The following is a 20,565-nucleotide window of genomic DNA, read 5'->3' as shown; positions in this document are numbered from 1 at the left end:
CAAACCTTTCAAAACAGTTTTCTATTAAAGCCAAAGATTCTGCAGAAAATTTAAAACAATCCACACATTTCTTGTTTATTTTAAAAATTTCTTTTTCTTTTAAAAGTGGCTGAAGTTAATTATGTTCCTAAGGCAGTCATTTTTGCTCCCTAATTTTAGAAACTGCACTGAGGGTGGGAGTGATTTTATTTCTATATATTATGTCCCAGAGTGTGTTTTCTTCAAAATCTCCACATAAATCCTTTTTAAAGCTTGCTGTGGTTTTCACCATTCTAGAGGTTCACTTTTTATGTATTTCTGGCCTCTGTCAAAAGAATCTTTTTTTTTTTTTCCAAGCACCATGTTTTACAAAAATTTGTAAAGGATATTTGCATTAGGTCTCACAAGTATTCATAACACCAACTGACTCTCAAACTTGCACTGAGTCAGTCAAGAAAGAAATGTATCGTACTGTGTGACCAAACAAAATCACTTCCAACTTAAAGTCCTGAATATCCAAAACCTCCACTAGTAAACTGTAACCAAACTGTAACCATCATAATTGTTTGAAAAACAAAAAATTGAGAAAGTTGTATCTGTTTGTGAACAATTCATGAGCACACATGAGGCACAATTCACAAAATTAATTATTCTTTGTGAATTATTGGCCCAGTATTATCCTTGTAAGCAATAAGACACATGATTTACATTTCTTTTACAGGCGATGGTAGATAATTGATGTCCTGGTGTGATATGGAATGAAGCACAGTCATATAAATAAATTGTTTCCTAAATTCTTCACAAAAACACATTAATATCTTAGACACCATGCAATTGTACGCAGTGAACACTGCTAAGACAGTAATCGTGTCATCAAGAGTTAATTTATTCTCAGCAAGTCCATGTAATGCAGATATTAATCTCCCGGAGCACACACTGTTGTTCAGGGTTAAAACATTCGCAGTTTCTGAAACACAAACAAGTCTCAGGCACAGCTGTTCTCCAACAGCCAGGCTGAGCTGCTGCTCAAGGAGGGTTTGTCACTCCTGCCTTTTCAGAAGAAGGAGCAAAGAAATTCAGAACACAGAGGGAGAGTGAGCTTGTTCGTGTTTCCAGAGATTTTTCTGCTACCTGTATGTTACAGCTCATAAGTTACAGATGCACACGAATTCTTAAAAAGTGAGCAAAGTGGCTCTTGGCAGGTGGTGAGGCTACACACAAGGCTCAGAAGCAGCGCTCTTTGGAGAAAACAGTTTGAATATATAAAAAACAAATCACTTCCTAAATCCACCTTGCTGTCTACTACCGTAGTTTGCCACCACACGATAAAACGGGAAGAATAAACACGGCAGAGCGAAGGCAATGGTTACTGCCGGGCTGCTTCTCCAGGCAGCCGCCAGCAGGACACGTGCAGGGCCACCACCCCAACAACACCACGATGACCTTCACCGCAACCAGCCCACGAGAAGCAGCCCCTGAGAGGGTGGCCACCACAAACCCCACATGATTTTAAGCCTCCAAAATGCAGCCAGGGAATCTCAAGCAGGTGTGTGTGAGGCAGAGGCAGCCCTGGGTCCGGCCCTTCGTTCTCCATGGTGCTGCCTCTGGGGAAAGAGAAGATTTGGTACGCTTCCCTCTGGTGGTTTGTTTGTTGTTTTTGAGGGGTTTTTTTCCTTCTTTCTTTCTTTTTCTCCACTTGGCTGCTTTTAATACGGGCCTGGCACAACCGCTTTATGATATCTTCATCAACCATTTGAAAGCTCTGGGTCAGAAGCTCTGAGATTTGAAGGTAGAACTGCACTAATTGGCTGAGTGCACCTTTTGACCATAGTCAATTTCTACTAATTAGAAAAAAGAATAATTAGCTAATGTTGGTGAAGAGCTTTGAAGATGAATAAGCTATGGGGAAAGCACTAGGCATTATGAGTGGAAAAAAAGTTTGACCCTTTTTTAAATTTGGATTTAAGTAGCTCAGTGATTATAAATGGACCAAATGTAACGGCTAACCACCATAAGATTAGTACAATGTCTTTTGGGAAATTACAGTTTATATTATACAATTATATATTATACAATTGCTTTATTTTAAGGACTCCTCCTTGGAATTTTCTATTTAGTTCCAGTCAGTCTGCTTTTTGTATGTAATTTAATCCTTCCTCTTACCTAACTAATTTGTACGGGTAAATTATAATTACTATATAATAATAATGGCAATGGTTAGACAAGTAAATGTGAGTCTGCACCGGACAAACGCCGTATTATAAAACAATCTAGTATAAATGACTCAGGCACATTGTGTGCCATTCATGAGATGCTTTGCCTTCTTATAACTCTTTTCAGAACAGGATTGTAAACACCTTCACAGAGTGGATATGATGGGCCACATCCTGAGCTAATTAGATCACCACAGCCCCATTCTTTATCACAGCCTGAAACAATAGTCACCCCTCTTGGCAAGGCATGAAAATGGCAAAGCAAAACACGAAGCTCTCCTTCCTTCTCACTGAATTCTGGGAGTATTTGATATGTAAACTTACATTTTTATAAGCTTCATCTCTTTGTAAAAAAGGATGGTGCACACTATCCAGGACTGAAACATTGCTGGGGCCCCAAGTGTGTGAGTGCTCTGCTTGGACAAAAATATTCCCCTTATTTCCAGGTCCTGTAAAAAAGGTCCATCTTTTGTGTTACCACTAGCCTGTTCCTGTCTGGGTGTGCTTCCAGGTGCTTTAGCTCCAACAGCACGGCCAGAATTCCAGCATGAGTAACACGCTGTTCTTCTCCTGCAGGAAGGACTACACTTGGCTTACCAAACCAGCTACTCCTCAGAGACGTCTCTCCAGCATGAGGTACATGTTTGCACATATTAATGTATGTTGCTTTTCTCCCCTCCCTTTTAAAACTGCCACTCAGAAACAATTTAGCCCCTGTTAGCTGGAATGATAAATGGAAGATGTATTTGGCAACCCTCACACCTGCTTTGCTTCTTGGCCACTCCTCTTGCTTGTAAAACTCCAAACGAAATTACCATCCCACTGTCATTACTATTCTGTTGCCAAAAAACATCTGGATAGTTTATATATGGGCTAGAGAAAAAAAAAAAAATAAAGGAGTAAAATAAGCTCTGGATTTCTATGTTGATTCCTACCCTGCCTTGTAGACACATGATGCAAAGCCCTCGGGTCCAATAACATATCATTTTGTGCAGGAGTAAACTAAACGAGGTGTCATGACATGAAGGATCAAGGCTTATGCATCTTTTGGCATTTCAAGTTCAAATAAAAGTATGAGGAATGTAGCTTCTTTCTGAGATGGATACGCTGGATAGATCTACTGCGCTGTGTGGGCTTCAGAAACATAAAAACAGAGTCTCTGTCTTCTGCATGTGGCAATAAAAACTAATGATGTTCTTTGTAAGAAAAAGGAATTATCCAGCATGCTTGGCTGCTGTGTGACCTACTGTCCATTGGACTATTGGACTGATCTTTAAGACGCCTTCTTGAAGCGGGAAGAAGAATATGTGTATGAATATATGTGTGAATATATCTATTATATATTAATACTACTTTTTTTTGGTTGGTTGTTAAAAAAGGAACAAGTTGTAGGTAAGTTCAGGAACAAATATTTTCAGTCAAAGTCTGCTCCAAGCCTTAAAAAGATGATTGTAACTTCAGAAGGTTGACATTCAGCCGGGCAAAGCAAGTCAAACCACAGGGGATCAGCGTGAAGAACCTGTTGTTCTCACAAACCCAAAGTTTAGTTTCAGGGAACTGCAACCATGACAAATCATGAGTTTGTGGATGTCAGTACACCGGGGATGGGTCATTCTCATGTACTACTGATCCCCAGGGTAAGGGGAGCCCAGAGGGAACATACCTGAGTGACATTTTAGCTTTAATGCCAAGACAGAGGACAGCGAGTGGCTGTGCGGAGTGTGGCGGAGTGGATGCAGCTCTGCATCTCCTTAGCGGTCCTGCTGTCCACCCTCCCAACTTCTGCTGTGGGTCTGGGCAGGGAACTCATTCGAAGCAGCAGGATGGGAATACTCTAATGAAAAATCATCAGGCAAAAGCCGCTTATTTTCCCAAATAGCCAACGTTTTCTCTTTTTTCCCCAGACATTTATTCTTACCTCACTCAGTAGTAATAGCTAGAAAATGACAGATACGTAGCTCCCTAACATAAAAATAGCGACAAAAGAGAGTGATACTCCAAATCAGCCTACTAGGAACAAGTCTTTTCTTAGAAGTAGGAAAAAAGCCTACAAAACATACGAAGCATGTGAATTAACTAGCGGCAGTGTTTCCAAACCCACTGAAAGCAAAGGAAGATCCAAGAAAACACTGATATTTATATATCTGGGGTTTTCTATCAGATCTTGCAATGTGACAACAACACATGTCAGTGTCAGCACAGGTCCTGCTGGCAACACCTTGAAAACTGTGCAGAGGTATAGAAAATAAACAGCACTAGCTGTGATTTCCGTGATAAAATACGAATGTAAGGAAGGCCTCTTGGGATCCATAATCTGGAATTGTCACGAGATAGATCGTCTGTCTTTCTGATAAAAGATGTCAGTTCCTTTTCTGGGTTTTAAACAAAAAGAAGCACTCGTGATTATTAGGCTGGCTGTATACCATGAGGTCTGTTGACAGAACCACTACACACAGCAGATGTGTTTGCATCACCCATCAATGTCCCTAAAATTTCTGTATCAAAAGAACAGTGCAGCCCTGTGTCAGCCATAGAAAAACCAATTCCACAGCTCCAGAACTCCCAGTTTCCCCTAGAACACATAGTGGAACAAGACTGCAATTTCCTGGTATCTATACAGATCAAAAAGCTCCCACTAGGTTATCCCACATTAGGCATTCATAATTTTTAAAAGCAGCTGATTAATTAAGCTTGATGAAAGACCAGGTGGCTGATGCCATTTTGCAGAGCTGGAAGCTCACACTGTGAGGTGCACAGGGAAGAATGCACACCCTGGCTTAGTGCACCCTGGCTTAGTGCAGGCTCATGTCCTCTGTGGGAAGTACTCCCCGGCTTTCAGAAAGGGAGCCCAAGCTGCAATATGCTGCCTTTAAAATTAATTAAGAAAATACGCATTCCTTACTGAGAATTATTATACTAAAGTATCTTAAGTGTTCCAAAGAAGGCCAAAGACTGAAATATTGACCTTTCTGCTGCCAGCATTGACTCTGCTGCCAACCCAGCGAATGGAGAAGTAAACCCTGAACAAAACAGGCTTGTTGCTCAATGCTAATTTTAAAGCTGAGGACTGAAAAACAGTTTTCCAAGTGCCAGTAATAAAACAGAACCCACATGAGCTCTCTGAAAACAAATCCTTGGGGTGAATCAGCAGCAGCTCTTGTTTTGCAAAGCACAGTCTGGCTGGTGAAGATTCCGCTGGTCTGAACAGCAACACCAGGACCTGCACTTCTGTGGATCCCTACTAAAGACAACTGGTGGAACCATGTTGTGTTTGGAGACATCACTCCAAAGCTTGAAATTACTCTTCTCAGAGCAAAGCAAAGAGGGACAGCAAATATGCTCTTTTCTTGTCTGATGTTTGCCCAACTGAAACAGCACCGTTCCCAGCCACTCCACTCTCCAGATTTCTTAACACCCTCAACCCAATATAAACTAGGTTGCTATTGAGTTTCTTATACAAAACCAACTGCATGTGCAAACAGTAAAATCCAGAGCGTCACACACTGACCTGGTGAGTCGCCCACTTCTGCATGCACTTCAGGTCTACATCACCAGCACGGGAATGTGACTGGTGTCCCTCCTGCACCGCCTGTAACCCAGGACCATAAGTCTGCTCAGATCAGTGGCACTGCACCTGGCTACCCAGGTGAAAGAGAGCTTTTATCCCTCAGCATTACACCTGCAAGCCTGAAAGTGTTAATTCCTCTGAAACACCATTTCCACCCACACTACTGTTTGTGACTCACATTTGCTTTGCTACCGAGTGTGGGAAGGTCAATGCATCATCTACCAAGGGCAACACACCTGTGGAGCCCATATTTACCCTGGTATAAAGACCCCTTCCAGGATGCCACTTGGATACATGATCATCCAAAAATGCTTCCTCATTCTCTTTCTGACTTGAACAGTCATCCAGAAAAAGAAAAAACACCAGTTCCTAACAACCAGTACTGCAGACCACCAGTAAGAGGACACAGGAAAGAAAGAGGAAACTCAAACAGAAGTGGACACTCGCTGATGCTGAACAATAAAATCTCTACAGTTTCTGCCCACTGCAAATGGGGAAAAAAAAAAAGGAGTTAGAGCTTGTGAAAATATAGCTCCTGTAAAGCTTCCAGTGTTAATGTCCCTGACAGTTTCAGCTGATTAGCCACACCAATGCTATTCATGCAAATCAGCGGAATATGAAGCATTTAAAAAATACTCCTGCAATCATGAATTGATATTCCCAATATTTCTTAATCTGTGTTCTCCTCTCTCTCCCTTACACCTCCACCCACTTTTGAACTTTCCTCTCACCTCTTCCCTAGAGCATACCAGCTAAACGCCCAGCATATAATCTATGTGGATGAGCAAGTAATTTTATTAATTAATCCAGGAAGCTGGGTATTGCAATATTTTTCAGGCAGTTTCTTTCATCAGAAGCCTGGCTTTCAGTTTATTTTCAGCATGTGTGTAAGAGTACAGGGGAACAAAGTGAAAAGACAAGTCAGCTTCACTAGAGAGCAGACGCTTGTTGTCCAAAGTGAGCAGCTCCCAACAGCCAGATCCAAGCCAGTGAAAGAAAAAGAAATACTCTTTTTCGATGGCTTTAGTGGGCTTTGGATCAAATCTGTAAGCTTTACTGATTCTGCCACATTATAAAACTCAGTTTTGCAGAATCAGAGTGAATTACTGATGCCCACTCTCACTTTAATATTTGTCTTAGTCTGATAGAAACACGATGTCCCGTGATTTTTTCTTTTTTTTTTTGTCATTTCTTCTTTTTCGAAAATACATTTTGATTATGCCAAAAGGGCAAATGGCCAGTTTAACTGACTTGAGCCTTTGATCCTCATGAGTTACTTGTCTCTTCAGCAAGGTTCTCATTTGAAGTGCTTTCAGCACCTGATTTATTAACAGTCGGGTGGAGTTAGGCTGTTTTGCAATTCCTGAGAAGCTGATAATAAATCTGATGCTCATATCACAGGTGGTGCTGATATTTTAGCTGGACTGCAAAAAAGTTCATAAACTGAAACAAATGTTTCTATATTGACGCTTCCATCCTGGCATCCAGAAAGCGACTCATGTTGTCCATTCTGGTGGACATTTTGCCTTTCATAGGTTTCCTCCCTGATTACTACACAATTTGATCTTTTAACTGTCTTTCCTTCATATTATACTCATAAATTTTATTTTAATAAAAATAAGTGTCTAACAGGCATAAACAAAAAATGCAAAAAAAAAAAACAAACTTAATTCCTTTTCAAACCTTTTGCACATTTTGTTCAAACCAGATGTTTCCCCAGCTTGTCATTGTGATGAAAGGAAACCCAATATCCCCTCTGCTTTCCAGTGCAGAGCTGCAGAAACAAGGAGTGACAGAGGAAGAGCAAGAACCATCTTAACTGGGAGGTGATTATTACAGCTGGAAGAGAAAGAGCGAGGACACATGCTGATGGTGGGAGCTCATGTATTTGAACATTCTTGTTACCTTTTTTCTCACAGTCTAAAATAATTTTAAAGACTGCATCTGTGTGATTCAATACCCCAGCTGAAACAAAGTCAAATAAACTCCACCCACCTGTTAGGCAACATTCTGCAAATCCAGTATTAATGTCACGTTCCTAATTATATTTCACTTCTCCTGTTACATTTTTGCTATGATCCTGTCTTCACTGAAAGCAGCTTTCATCTTAAACACAGTTTTTCTCTCTTTCAACTCTCCATTTACCCACCCCAACCACCATTCATTATGCACAGCCGGGTAATAGCTCCGATTTTCATGGATAATCTCACTCCCAAATCATTTACAGTACAATATTAATTATATGTTTTCTTTCAGGCTGACTCACCCTCGACTCTCTCAAGCTACGCTTAGTTTATAAAGCCATCACAAATGGTATGATACACTTGAACAATTGCCGAGAGCCTTGTAAAGCTTCTTTACTGCCTGGAACAAATCAAAAATATATTTCTTCTCCTTCAACAAATTGCCATGTTGTCTTCAACGTGAAGGCAATGTGAGGCTAAAGAGACAATGCGCATGATCAATAAATATTTCATTCCTTTATCCAGAAGGTATCTTCTGCCTGGCCAACTCAGATCCAGCTGCTCATTCAGCAAAGGACACAAGCCTGTGCTTAAAATTATGTAGGTGCTAAAAGGATCTTATATATAAACAAATCAAGTATTCATTATAAGACTTCCAATAGATCGACAGTCCCAACATAAGCATTTCGATAGGGTCTTTTCCTCTTACAGCACTGGCGATTTCCTTCTCCAACAGTACTCCCCTATTATTTTGAGGTAAATACAACACAGATGCAGGAGCAAGAGTCACAATCGAAGAGAGTCATCACTCCTCTTGAGGAAGAAGCGTCCCTATTTCCAACTTTTCCCACACTTTTCTTCTGTCTTTGTCACATGGTATACTCGAGGAACCAAGAAAAATAGGTATATTGGTTTCCTTTTTTTGGGTAAACAATGCTGCATGGATGTGCTTTGAATGTGAAACACAAGCTTTGGTCATGAAGGCATAGGATCTAAACATGATGTGTACATGGACCACAGAGCACTTGGGAAAACCAGTCTAAAGTGCCTTCCCCAGATGTAGCCTGCAGATGTCGAATTCGGACTTAAACAGAGAAGGAGACCTTCTCCGGCACTGCAGACATAAATCTTTTCTCAACATTGTTGGAAAAGTCTCTATGGCTTACATAGGTGAGGCAGCTGTGAGGAAATGCAGGGGGATTTGCTATGGGAGAGATTGTCCAGTTTCCTGCCCACAAAAAGATGACTTTAAAGTTGATGGGTATCTTACTGCACAGATGGCAATGAAATCATTACTCATCTCCTGTGTGCCAGAAATACAGGAAAGAGATAGGATCACCCAGTATGTACTTCTTTATGTTTCTTTCTCCTTGGTGTTTTTCAGCTTGGTATGGTTTTGCTTTGGTAGCCAACTGCATCTCCTTGGATAGTTAAGATACTCAAGGCATTTCCTAACACTAAGCTCCTCTCCTCTTAGCACTAAGCCATAGTTAAACCTCTTTTTTTCTGCTTTGCAAAGCTGCATGTAGCTGAGGGTTTGAGAAATCTTAAATCTTACTCTCACTAACCACTAACGGGTTCCAGGCTAAGAACGTCAGTCTCACTGATTTGGCAAAAATTTTACCTTACACCCGCGATTTACTCCCGAGCTGTCATCATCTCATTACCCAGGAGCTGCATGAATCTATTATAGCTGTTCTCAAAGCAGATAATTCGTGCCTCTATATCAACTCCCAGATGCCAAAATGAGGCCAAAATGTTCTCAAGGAGTGAACTGCGCTTGCATCTGCGGATCTGGGACCAACCAGCCTTTCCAGAACAAGCCAGTGCAGCCCCTGACCTGTCGTGACTGGCACCCGCCTTTTATAGCTGCAAGGGACCAAGATCACAAACAAAGATTATTCAGATAAGTGTGTCCTGGCTACAGTTTGAACATAGTTGTAGGGATGTGACACGGGAGTTACAATGGCACTTATCTCCTTCCCCAGGCTCTCCTCTGCAGGAAAAAAAGTCCCTGGGAACCAGCAAATCTGGCTGGAGGACAGATTTGCACCAACAGAGCAGGGGCCAGCAATCCAGAATGAAAATATACATCTTCTCCTCAAACTGTGTGCTTGTGCTGATGTGATTGCAGGCATCAGGTACAGGTGGCCCAACATCTGCCCTGCACTGCGACCTGGCTGGGGGTGGGATGGCAGCTTTGGCTGAGACTAAGAGTTCTGTTTGGTTTGATTTTGTTTTTCTAGAAGGAACTTTTAGTTCTGTGATTTTCACTGTTTTGTTAACAGTTGTAAAGAGAAGTGGGAGCGCTCGCAAGTGTTGGAGACCTAACATGACAGAATGCAACAGCCTTTCAGTGTCTCAGTGGTCAGCTGTGTAAATTAGTAGCTAGACCGTTTTACAAATGTATATTATTTACCCAGCAGATGCTGTTACGGTCTCTTGTGTAAATTCATAATTAGACTATGTACTGCTTTGTGAAAATCCTTTAATAACAAAGGTGCCACTGGGTGCTGAAATAATTAAATCAGCCCATTTGAAACAACACTCGTTCACCACTTTGACTCGGGTGATATAATATTATGCATTCCTGTAAAAACAGCCAGAGAAATTGAGAATAATCAGCTACAAAACATCAGATACAAGGGATAATGTTACCCATTCAGTAGCTTTGGGTTTGGCATGAGTCTAGCGTCACAGTTGAAAAAGTTGCAGCCAACATACCAAGAGCACAGACAAAGAACAGATGATCCATCTCCTCTGCCATCTATCACGCACAGCATTGCCAACTTCAGGGCTTTACCAGCACTGACATTTAAAACAAAGTATGTGTCAACCATATTAAATAATATACCAAGCTGTGGGTTATTAAGTGTGGGGTAATTTGACCACAGCAATTAAACTGAGATTAAAGAATGATAAAGGCAATGTTACATGCACTGTTCAGTGGGGTTTTTTGGAACATATGGAGTCCTGAGTATTTCCAAGTGTGAAAGCCACATAAGATATTAAGGCGCATGTCAGTGGCAATCAACATCCTCCTCCTGCGCCCTCCCTCCTCCCCTTCCCCCCGTGAGATGACGCTTCCACATGGCAATAGTTTTCATTCTGCATATATTCAACCAAGGAAACATCTTCTGACTTGTGTCTCCAGACTGCAGCCCAAGGGCCGTGTTAGCAAAGCAGTGGTTTAACACAGTAGCACACTAAAAACACTCTATTTGTCAGACTCTTTTGCAAGGCCACAGTGATTGGGTAATCCATGGACAGCCACTGTGCTCACAGGCCACAGACTCACTGGCAAACCGTTCATTTTCAAGCCTATATGTCTGGAGAAATGCCTGTTTTTTCCTTCTCAGAGAGTTTTGTGATTTGATTCTAACGGGGGATTTGCACTTAACCATCTTTTCCACACCCATGAAAGCAACTGTATTCAGTCATTCAAGTTAAATTTACATAAAACTAAAACCTAAAAGGCATAAGGCAGCTCATCAGCAATCTGCTCTCACATCATGTCTGCAGGCATTTCCCCTTCCAACAGGGTGGCCAGACAGAGAAGCGGTCAAGACCCCAGGTCTACAACAGCCAACAAAAGGGCCATTGGAAAAGCAGAGTTGGAATTTCCTATGTCTGACCGTATTCCTGGAAGTATTTTATTATTTAGAAGAAAAGACAAACTTATAATTGAAGGTGAACTCACATGCCCAAATTGCACAGTTACCAAGTATGCTGTGAAAATGTCCTCGGGTAGCTGGGGAAGGGACTTGCTCAGCAACCGCAGCAAGTGTGGGTCAATTATAATGCACGGAGCTTTAATGTGCACAAATAAAAATCCTAATAAAATGACTGAAGCTCATAATCCATTTATAAACAATGTCACTTAGGATGATCCTGATGGAGAGAGCCACCATGGCGCTCCTCATAAATACCTTAGCCTTCCCTCTTTAATATTTCCAGGTGGCTGCCTTTGGGACATCTTTGAAAATTTCAAGTAAACAACATTTCCCTAGTATTTGCTCACCTCAAACCAGAACTATTCAGGTATAGTAAGCAGTCGCTTTTGAATATCCATCTTTATTTTAAAAGTTGTCTTTCCCAGGGGAAAAAAAAAAAAACGCAGCAGATTGGTAAAGAAAAATCTAAAAATAGCTACAGCATTAAAGAAATATAACACAACATTCTAGCAAAACATATATGCAGGGAAATACATACATTGAGATAAGAGAACCTCCATTTAGAAATGCCAAAAGAACCCTTAAAATATTCCCAGGACTCAGTGAAACATAAATGAGAAAAAAAATTAAAGTCCTCTGGAAATAACTGCGATACAAAATGGTCCACAATTGCTAAAAAAAAAAAAACAAACATACCCAGACCTGATAGAATACTGACATTGCTAAAAATGTAAACAGCTTAACTCTTATTTGAAGGCCTTTATACATATTAAAAAGAAGGCAACTCTTGCATACCTTTCCCTACTTGCTTATCTGTAAGCACATAAGTAGTTCTGTTGCAATAAACTAGGCTGCTCATATTCTTGAAGATGAGCACATATTTCACTCAAAAGGAAGAGGAAAAAGGGGAGAAAAAAGGAAAGCTTATTGAAACATGGAAGATAGCTCCATTGCCATGATCCCAGAGGAAGGAACTGTCAACACAAGCCCAGTATCTGCACTAAAAACAATTTCAAAACGCTAATAAAATTGTTAAAATTACAGATTTGTACATTTTTATGTCCTTATCCAATGTACAACACAAAATGTATGCTCTCTGTATTCCATCTCTCTTGTAACTTTCATTGTCTTTCAATGTTACATCAATATAATTCTTTTGTTAATGATATCCATTCTGTCTTCTGAATTTAACTTTTCTGGATCTTTGAATACACCCCCAATACTACACACCACTCCATTATCCCCAGATGGAATTCCCAACAACCTATAAATATGCTTTAAAAGAGATGATCCTAATGTGGAATAAACTGCATTTAACCCTTCCGAAGACCAAATTTATTCTAAGATAAGCGCACAGAGACGAGAACGCAGTGGCCACAGAGACCTTCAAGTCAGACAACCAGACAACTTCTTCCTCTTCTGAAAGCTCCCTCTGGGCTGGGCCATAGTGTGAACCTAGTGTGAGACAACAAGTATTATTAATAAGACATCAATCATGAGATAGACCTTCTCAAAAAAAAACAAAAAACAAAACACCAAACCCAGAAGAAATGGTACCAGAAGTGAAGTTGACTTATTGCTATTCAGAAGAGTTTCTGAAGCCTCCAGGGATGTCTGGGCTGGTCCTAGACCTCAGACTTTACAACACCCAGGCCATTTCAGGGCTACAAAAACCGAAGCAACAAGGGCATATTACACGGTACCGGCTTTCTCAAGTTGCCCAAAGGGCAGCTCTTTCAAGACCTAGGCAGCAATTTTTATTCTGTTATAAACTATTTGTCTGCCTTTGCCATTTGCCACCAGCATTAGTACAGGCACATATTTTTTCTCATTATTGATTATTTCTATACACATAGACCATGAAAATGAAACAGAATACAGTAAAATAAAACAGACTTTAAAATACTGGACTCAAAAAATGTTCTCTCTACTGTAATAACAAATGCCAAATTTCATAGCACTTTATTTTTAATAACTGAGCTATAAACCTCTCAATAATGAGTCTTGTAATGAAAACTCTAAGCCTCCCTTTAGTGCTGTGGCCTGAACTTCCTGCTAATATCAGGTATTTTTATGTTACTTGATTATACCTCAGAAAAATGACTGCTGGCAGCACAAGTCCTGTTTTATTAGAGACACTCTTAAATACTCCATTGTGATATTGTAGCTGAGAACTTAAAGAAAGAAGAGGGAAATAGAGTGAAAGAAAGATTGAAGAGTAAAACTAAGGGAGGAGGGGAAGGAAGAGAGAACCATGTGCAATGGGTGACAATCTTGACCTGCCATTTGAGTTACTTTTACTGTTTTAACCGTGTCCATGTCATGTTGAAAGCCTACATGACTTCCTTCGTCAATAACATCTAACTAACCCCCAGCTGTGTTCTCTAGAGAAGCAGGAGAGGACACAAGAAAAAGGGCAGTAGCTGTTTTTTTTCCTGAAAGTTCTTTTAGACATACAAGGTGCAAACCAGACGTATCTATTCTCTTCCCTTCAAAGAGTAAACCGAAAACCTTTAAAACTTCATATTAAAATGTATTTTAAAGAGTATTTTCTCACAGGTGCAGCTCCATGCAGAGTGTCCCAAGGACACACTGACGTTATTTGTTCTTTCCGTTAGTGGAAGCTGGGGCCATTTCTACAAAAATCCTGCACTTCAACAAGCGCTTTCACTTAACAGCAGCATTGCTGAACAGTGAGATATGATAAAGGGAATCCATAAGGCACTTAGAATACACTGTACAACTAATTATTGAAATGTGCAGACATAATCCTTTGGCCTTGAAAAAGGTACAAGTATTTGTAAATATAATTATGAATGGCACATGGTTGCAACATGATGACAAACAATATTAAAACTTGCAAAAGGATGGACATTCAAAGAGGCTTTTTTGCATGTGTAGAAACTGTACGTTGTTTTCCTTGCTAGCGTTCCAGGCAGCATGGTGCATATGCAGTTAATCATGTCTTTGTTTATACAGACACATTACAATTACATTCAAGTTTTCCTAACTCTTCCACGTTTAAATGAGAGCCATAATGTTTACCATAAGACAGAGTCAAATGCTGTCCTGTAAGGAGAGAAAACACAAATCCTGTGGATCTTGTCTCAGCTACAAGATGAGGAGGCATTAATTACACGGCTTTATAACCCTAATCTCTCAAAAATACTTTTTAGCACTGTTCTCTCAAAAACTTCAGAATTTAGCCCACTTGCCCCTCAAACTGCTTAGGAATACTAAATGTTTTGCACTGTAGGGAGCTTCCTCCAAACGCGAGCAGAGCCAAGATTAGATCCAAAGCAAGCTCTGTCCTCGGCCTTTGCATCTGGATCATACGGCATTTCTGCCAGTCTTCGGGGACCAGAAGTCAGCGAGGTCTATACCCTCTAAAGACAAGCACTTATCTTCCCAAACAACTCATTGTTCCACTTTCGTAGCCCAAAGATGCTGGGGAAGCAGGAAAGAACACTAAAGCGACAACGAGTAGAACTAATATGACCATTTCATATATTCAATGTCTACCAAATGTCTTTCCCTAGGGAAAGACCTCAGGAAATATTTCTGCCAGGAAACGTAGCTTCACAAGAGGAGAATGAGCTTTTCACACACCTACACTGACAAAATCCATATTTGTGTGGTTGCCCCTCTTGCAGAGCATCCAATTTGGCACAGGTTTGTTTAAATATATATATATATATATATATAAAATATTAAAAAAGGTAAAATACTATTTTTTTTCCTTGCGAGGAAAAAATTAATCAATGATATAAGAATGTCTATGCAAAAATGCTTTCAGCAAGATGAGTGTTGCATCCCCCAGTCAGGCAGCCCCATTAACATGGGTGAAGGTGAACCATCTGCCAAGGTGAGCCGTTGCCTCAGAGTTCCACGGTAAGTATGAACATCACATCCTTTGCCACAAGGCAAGTATTTCACAGGTGTATTCTAGGGCAAGAGCACTGAAGCAGAGAATAGAAGAGCATCACTCTAAAACAAAGCTTTTGTGGTTACAGAACAATTATAAGAGCTTTCACAAATCTACAGTTTTATTAAGCAGAAAAAGACTCCTCCACGATGTTGTGCAGTAGCAATACCCACAAGTGACTGCAGTATAGTCACTATCTTTTTCTTTTTCCTTTTTTTTTTTTTTTTTCTGATAGCTTTAAATTGCTTGTTCTTTATGTTCATTGGCAGTCCTGCTAAAATGTATCTTTACAACCTATTGTCTTAGGTAAGATTATATCAACAGCTCCAGATGGACCACTTTTAAAAATAAATTCTGCTTTCCCTTATCATTGACAGGAATCACATTTACATATTCTCCTGGTGGAACTGATAATGCACCAGATGATTAATGTGCCTCGATGTACTGATACCTGTAGACTGTTTGATCAATGTCTTGCAAAGAAAGTGTCTTTCATTCGGTACGCTCAGAGTCCAAAAACACCCCGTGATTAATGTAACTAAATGTTTGGGGTCAGCTGAAGCTACAGTTCTTGTTCCTGATTCAATATCAAACTAAAGACAGGTCACAGGAGAGTGGATTAGTCATGTGAAGAAAAAGTCTGAGCATGCAACTTCAAACTATCTCCTTAAGAGTAGCTACAGAAGAGTTCTAGTATTTTTTAGTTACTAGTACAGTCATCTGCACCACTTTTCATCTCATTGTTAAACAGAACAGCCCAACATGCTAAGCCTTTTAATGCCAGGATATTTTCAGTATAAAAATAAGTGGGTTTGATTCAGTCCTTGGCATTGAAGTTTGGATTTATTCAGATTTATTTATTACAGTTAGTGAACCATGAAAATCCAAGTCTCTGAAGTTATTCCCTAAAGAAAGCACTTCTTACAGTTGGAAGATAACAAAATGTGTAGCGAACACTAGACCTTCTCCTAGTTTTACTTGATCAGCTGGAGTAACGCTGACTATTTCTGTTTGTTCTTACAACAGCTGTTTGGTGCCTCATTAAAAATAGATGGGAGATGGAGGAAGCAGAGGGATGGCTTCCACTCCCACTAGCACTCATTTGTTCTTCTCCTCAAATGTACAGGAGGTATAAAAGCCATTCAGCCAACCAGGGGAAATGTCTCCTCTTGCCACCCTGCCACCTCTTTTCCCACCTTCACCTCATTAGGAGGCAAGAAAACAGGAAAAGGAAAGAGCCTTAGATGGACATGTCGGCAAGCTCCTTACATGGAGAACTTGGTTGCCTTGGGCTGCCTCTATGGTCACAGAATGTCCTTGAAATTAAGTTTGATTAATCCAGGCCAAAGTATAGCATGCTGGCAACAGATAAAAACATTTAGTGGGACATACACGTAGGGAATGACTACTGGTCCCCAGGACAATGAAGGTGATGTGCAGCTCCCTTAGTCCCACATGCTGCTGTGCGGCACCTCCCTCTCTTAAGCTCTGTACTGACTTTCCACTCTGTAAACACAAATGAGTAAATACCATTTTGATGCTATGTCCTTTCAGTGACTCATGTCCTCGGGCTTTTAAATAAGACCTCTACAACATCAGCTGGGAACTGTTTCCTGGGACTGACTCACACAGGTCTACTGAGATGACCGAAACCTCTCTGCTACCAGACCAGGCGAAAATCAAGTGGATAGGACAGCGCATGGAAAAATAAAACGCAATGCTGTACTAGTAAATATGCCAGGAGAAAGGAAGAAGGAAGAAACTATCATGTTTTCTAATCCAAACATAATTTATCTCTTCATTAAACAATAAGCTATGTTGATACAGAGATTTAGGGCTAAACTGTACCTGCCCTCTGTGCAAATCTGCTTGGGAAGAGACACAACAGGGAGAGCCGTTCATCTCCTCTGTGCACTCACCAGGGGAACAGAGGTCTCGTTCAGCTCTCACCACTCCCTCCACCAGGTCCAGCCTGTGGTCTCCAGACCATACAACACAGACAGCACCTTGTCAGCATAAAAACTATACCCAGCCCCACTGGTCCAAAAACCTCTCCCTGCGCCATGCTGCTTCTTATGCCATTGAGTGGCCTCCCTTGCGGTTGGGCTTCACAAGGCAATTAGTAACAGGGGAGATGACATCATCTCATATGCAACACCTGGTAAAAAAGAAATTGTGAGGTCCACCCTGAAAATTGCTGGTTTGTAATGTAATTAATCTTCTAGACCACAATGATCTCAAGAGTAAGGTAATAAAAAAGGCAGGTAAGGAAACATATTACTCAGGAACTGTCTCTCCTCTCCACTTGGCCTCAGAACTGCCTAAGACATCACTGAAGTATAGCCCGGACCTCAAATTCCCATGTTGCAGAAGAGCACCTCTGCCACCAAAACCCAGCTTGCGACTTGCTGAAATTCCCCGCTGACAAGGACTTCAGCCATGACTCTTCTGAGAAGCTGATACATTCACATATTGTGCAAAGGAAAACGATAAGCCTGGTACCACGTTTACACTTGTGAAATGTAATCAGCTTCATCAGCACCGTTTCTGACTTTCCTTACAGCCAACAAAAGTTTCTGGGCCGTGTCCTAAGCCCCACTGCAGTGATGCACAGGACATTCATTACCCTCCTTCTAAGGTTTTGCCTAAACACCACTTTATAATTGCACTGTGGATTTACAGCATTATAACTGAAAATAGCTTTCAGCTTAAAGAAACTACAAGAGGGTCTGAGATTCTATATATTATTCAATAAATACTCAAGACTAATAAACATATCCTTAGTACTAATATAGTTGCAAAAGTTAATGCATGAAAAATAGCTATTATGAAAAGTATTATCAATGATTTTAGGAATAACGTACATGCATAATGAATGAATTTTGCCCAGGGGTAAAAGCTTGCATCTTGGCCTGATTTAGTATGGAGAAACTCTGCATTATAATGAAAGGCAGAATTATCACATAGTTTAACTGCTAGCTTTATCACTGCTTGGTAGGATCCTAAAACTGTCATCAAAATGTTAAAATTACACTCACTTAAATGATCTCTGTAATACAAAACTATGTGCATGTGGATTTATTGCCCTCAGAATAAAGTGAACAGCTTCACCATCACTGATTTGTAAAATGTTAATTATTCTGCTATAAAGATATACATCAAAATAAAACAAGATGGCACTTTAAAAGAGGGCAGGCTTGAGAAAGAGACTTTACCAAATACGCTTTCTTGATTTAAAGCATGGATTAAACGATGTATTTGTCATTTGAAAGGTCTGAGGTTTTCCTATTGAATTTCTCAGGTATTTTTGTAAGTGATGCTGGCTTAGGCTACTAAGGCATAAAGAATTTTTCATTTCTGAGAACTAGATTGGACTTTTTTTTTGAGTGCCACAGTAAGAAGTTAAATGTGACTTCCTTGCTTTGCAAAGAAGTTCAAGCTATATAGTGCAATCGCTCCCTGAGGAATGACTTAAGAGTGTATGTCTCTTAAGAGAGTAACTCTGTCTCCACATACTCAAATAAAATGGAATAATAAAAAGGAGTTGCTTTACCAACAGATGTATCAGCAAAAAGAGAGAATGCGGCATACACACTTAAGTTTAGCTTAGACAATATATGCTCTGCACAAACCATTACACCTCTAGTGAGGTTCTGCTACTGTGTTAGAGATTCTATTGCACATTGCCAGTAAACCTGCTTTTCATCATCAAATACCATTTAATTGCACACAATGAGTCTTCTTAATGCGCAATATAGCAATGTTTTCAATTATTTGGGCCATAGCAGATTATATAAAATACAAACACTGTGTTGTTCATCAAAACCTTTCTCCTTATACTTCACCCTTACCAAAAGTATTTAATTGAAACTATTTGTTAGAAATAATAAATCTGACCTAGCCTTATCTTTACAGAGACTTCAACGTAGCCTTTAAGGTCCTGATTCTGCAAGGATCCCTCTACATTTCACATTGCATTTTAAGGTCTTAGGTTTTTAAGACCTTTCATACTTGTAATTCAGCAAACACAAACATCTGCAGATACGAAGACCAGAAATAATAGCTGATATGCTAACTGCCTTCCTCCATTTTGTGTGTTAACAAATTTAAGTCACTTTATAATGTTGACAAACTTATAATGCAATATATATAACGTGCTGGGAAACTAGGGAAGGAGATGCATGTATGTGTGTATAGTTTGCTTGTTTAGTAGAAACAAAATAATAAAATTAAAATAACAGTTGACAAGGGAATTCTTACACTTCCAACCTCAGCAAAATGCTGGAGGAAAAGTCAATCTGATAGAATATTACTAATTATGTATTGGTTGCTGTTATTATTATACCATCATGTAACCTTCAGATACATTTGCAGGGTACCTGATCCAGAGGCCACAATGCTCTCTAATTTTTCCACCAACTTCAAAGGGTTTTCACCTCTCTGCCTTACTTGTATAGGACGGGCTACTGTGAATCCATGAACAGGTTGTAAACTACTCCTCAACTCCATCCTAGTCCAAGTAGGGTTTACCCAATATCCTCTAACAGGAAATACTTCACCTCCAAAATGAACTCAGTTCTGTTGCAACTCAACAGAAATGCTATCCTTTTTCACAAAGTGCTCAATTTTATAAAGTCCAACTACGTTGCCCTTCTTTTAAAAAAGCAAAAAGATAAGCATCTCTGCTGTATTCGTCTCATATTCGTCTGAATTAGTTTCTTCAAAAACACATGAGTATATTGAGAGGAGCACTTGGAAATGATTGCTGAAGAAGGTTGCATGGGGTACATCTCCTAAGACATTGAAGAATGGAAGCAAATGGAAGTGAATGAACAAATTAATGATTAAGGAAGACTTTTTTTTATTTATTTATTCTGGACGCTCTGTCCAGCTTGGCCTCCCAGGTTCGAGCAATCTTTCACTGTCAACATATGCCACGAGATTGATTCAATTAAGATTAGCGGCACTAGAGAAAAAAAGTGGCATGGTTTACTTTTGATTAGTATTGTCTTTCCTCCCATCTCTCAGTGGCTGTGACCCCTACAACCAAGATAGTTTAAATATATTAGATAATGAAAGTAAATCATTTGTCCAGTATGTATAAGCACAAGAGGAAACAAGCTTAATCACCACTTATATTTTAGATGCTTTTATATCTTTGTAAGGATTCTCCTTTCCATTTCACACACTGAATTTAATTTACTTATGATTAACTCTTTCTTGTATCTAAAATAGCGGCAAT

The 20,565-nt window shown here is 40.0% G+C and overlaps 1 protein-coding gene and 1 long non-coding RNA gene across 4 annotated transcripts in view; both read right to left on the bottom strand.

The window, feature by feature from the left end:
• Nucleotides 1-8,462, bottom strand: part of LOC110360337 (uncharacterized) — a 46,122-nt gene extending 37,660 nt beyond the window's left edge. For all 3 annotated transcript variants that reach the window (XR_010465897.1, XR_010465899.1, XR_010465898.1), the window contains exon 1: nt 5,701-8,462. This is a non-coding gene — a long non-coding RNA (uncharacterized LOC110360337). The remainder of the gene's footprint in view (nt 1-5,700) is intronic.
• Nucleotides 8,463-11,780: 3,318 nt separating this feature from the next.
• Nucleotides 11,781-20,565, bottom strand: part of FTO (FTO alpha-ketoglutarate dependent dioxygenase) — a 431,926-nt gene continuing 423,141 nt past the window's right edge. The window contains exon 30 of the mRNA XM_065028667.1: nt 11,781-12,853. The gene's annotated coding sequence lies outside the window, so the exon portion shown is untranslated. The remainder of the gene's footprint in view (nt 12,854-20,565) is intronic.

Source organism: Columba livia, chromosome 13 (assembly GCF_036013475.1).
Source record: "Columba livia isolate bColLiv1 breed racing homer chromosome 13, bColLiv1.pat.W.v2, whole genome shotgun sequence".
Taxonomy (NCBI): domain Eukaryota; kingdom Metazoa; phylum Chordata; class Aves; order Columbiformes; family Columbidae; genus Columba; species Columba livia.
The sequence above is the reverse complement of the archived record's forward strand: the minus strand, read 5'-3'. Positions and strand labels throughout refer to the sequence as shown.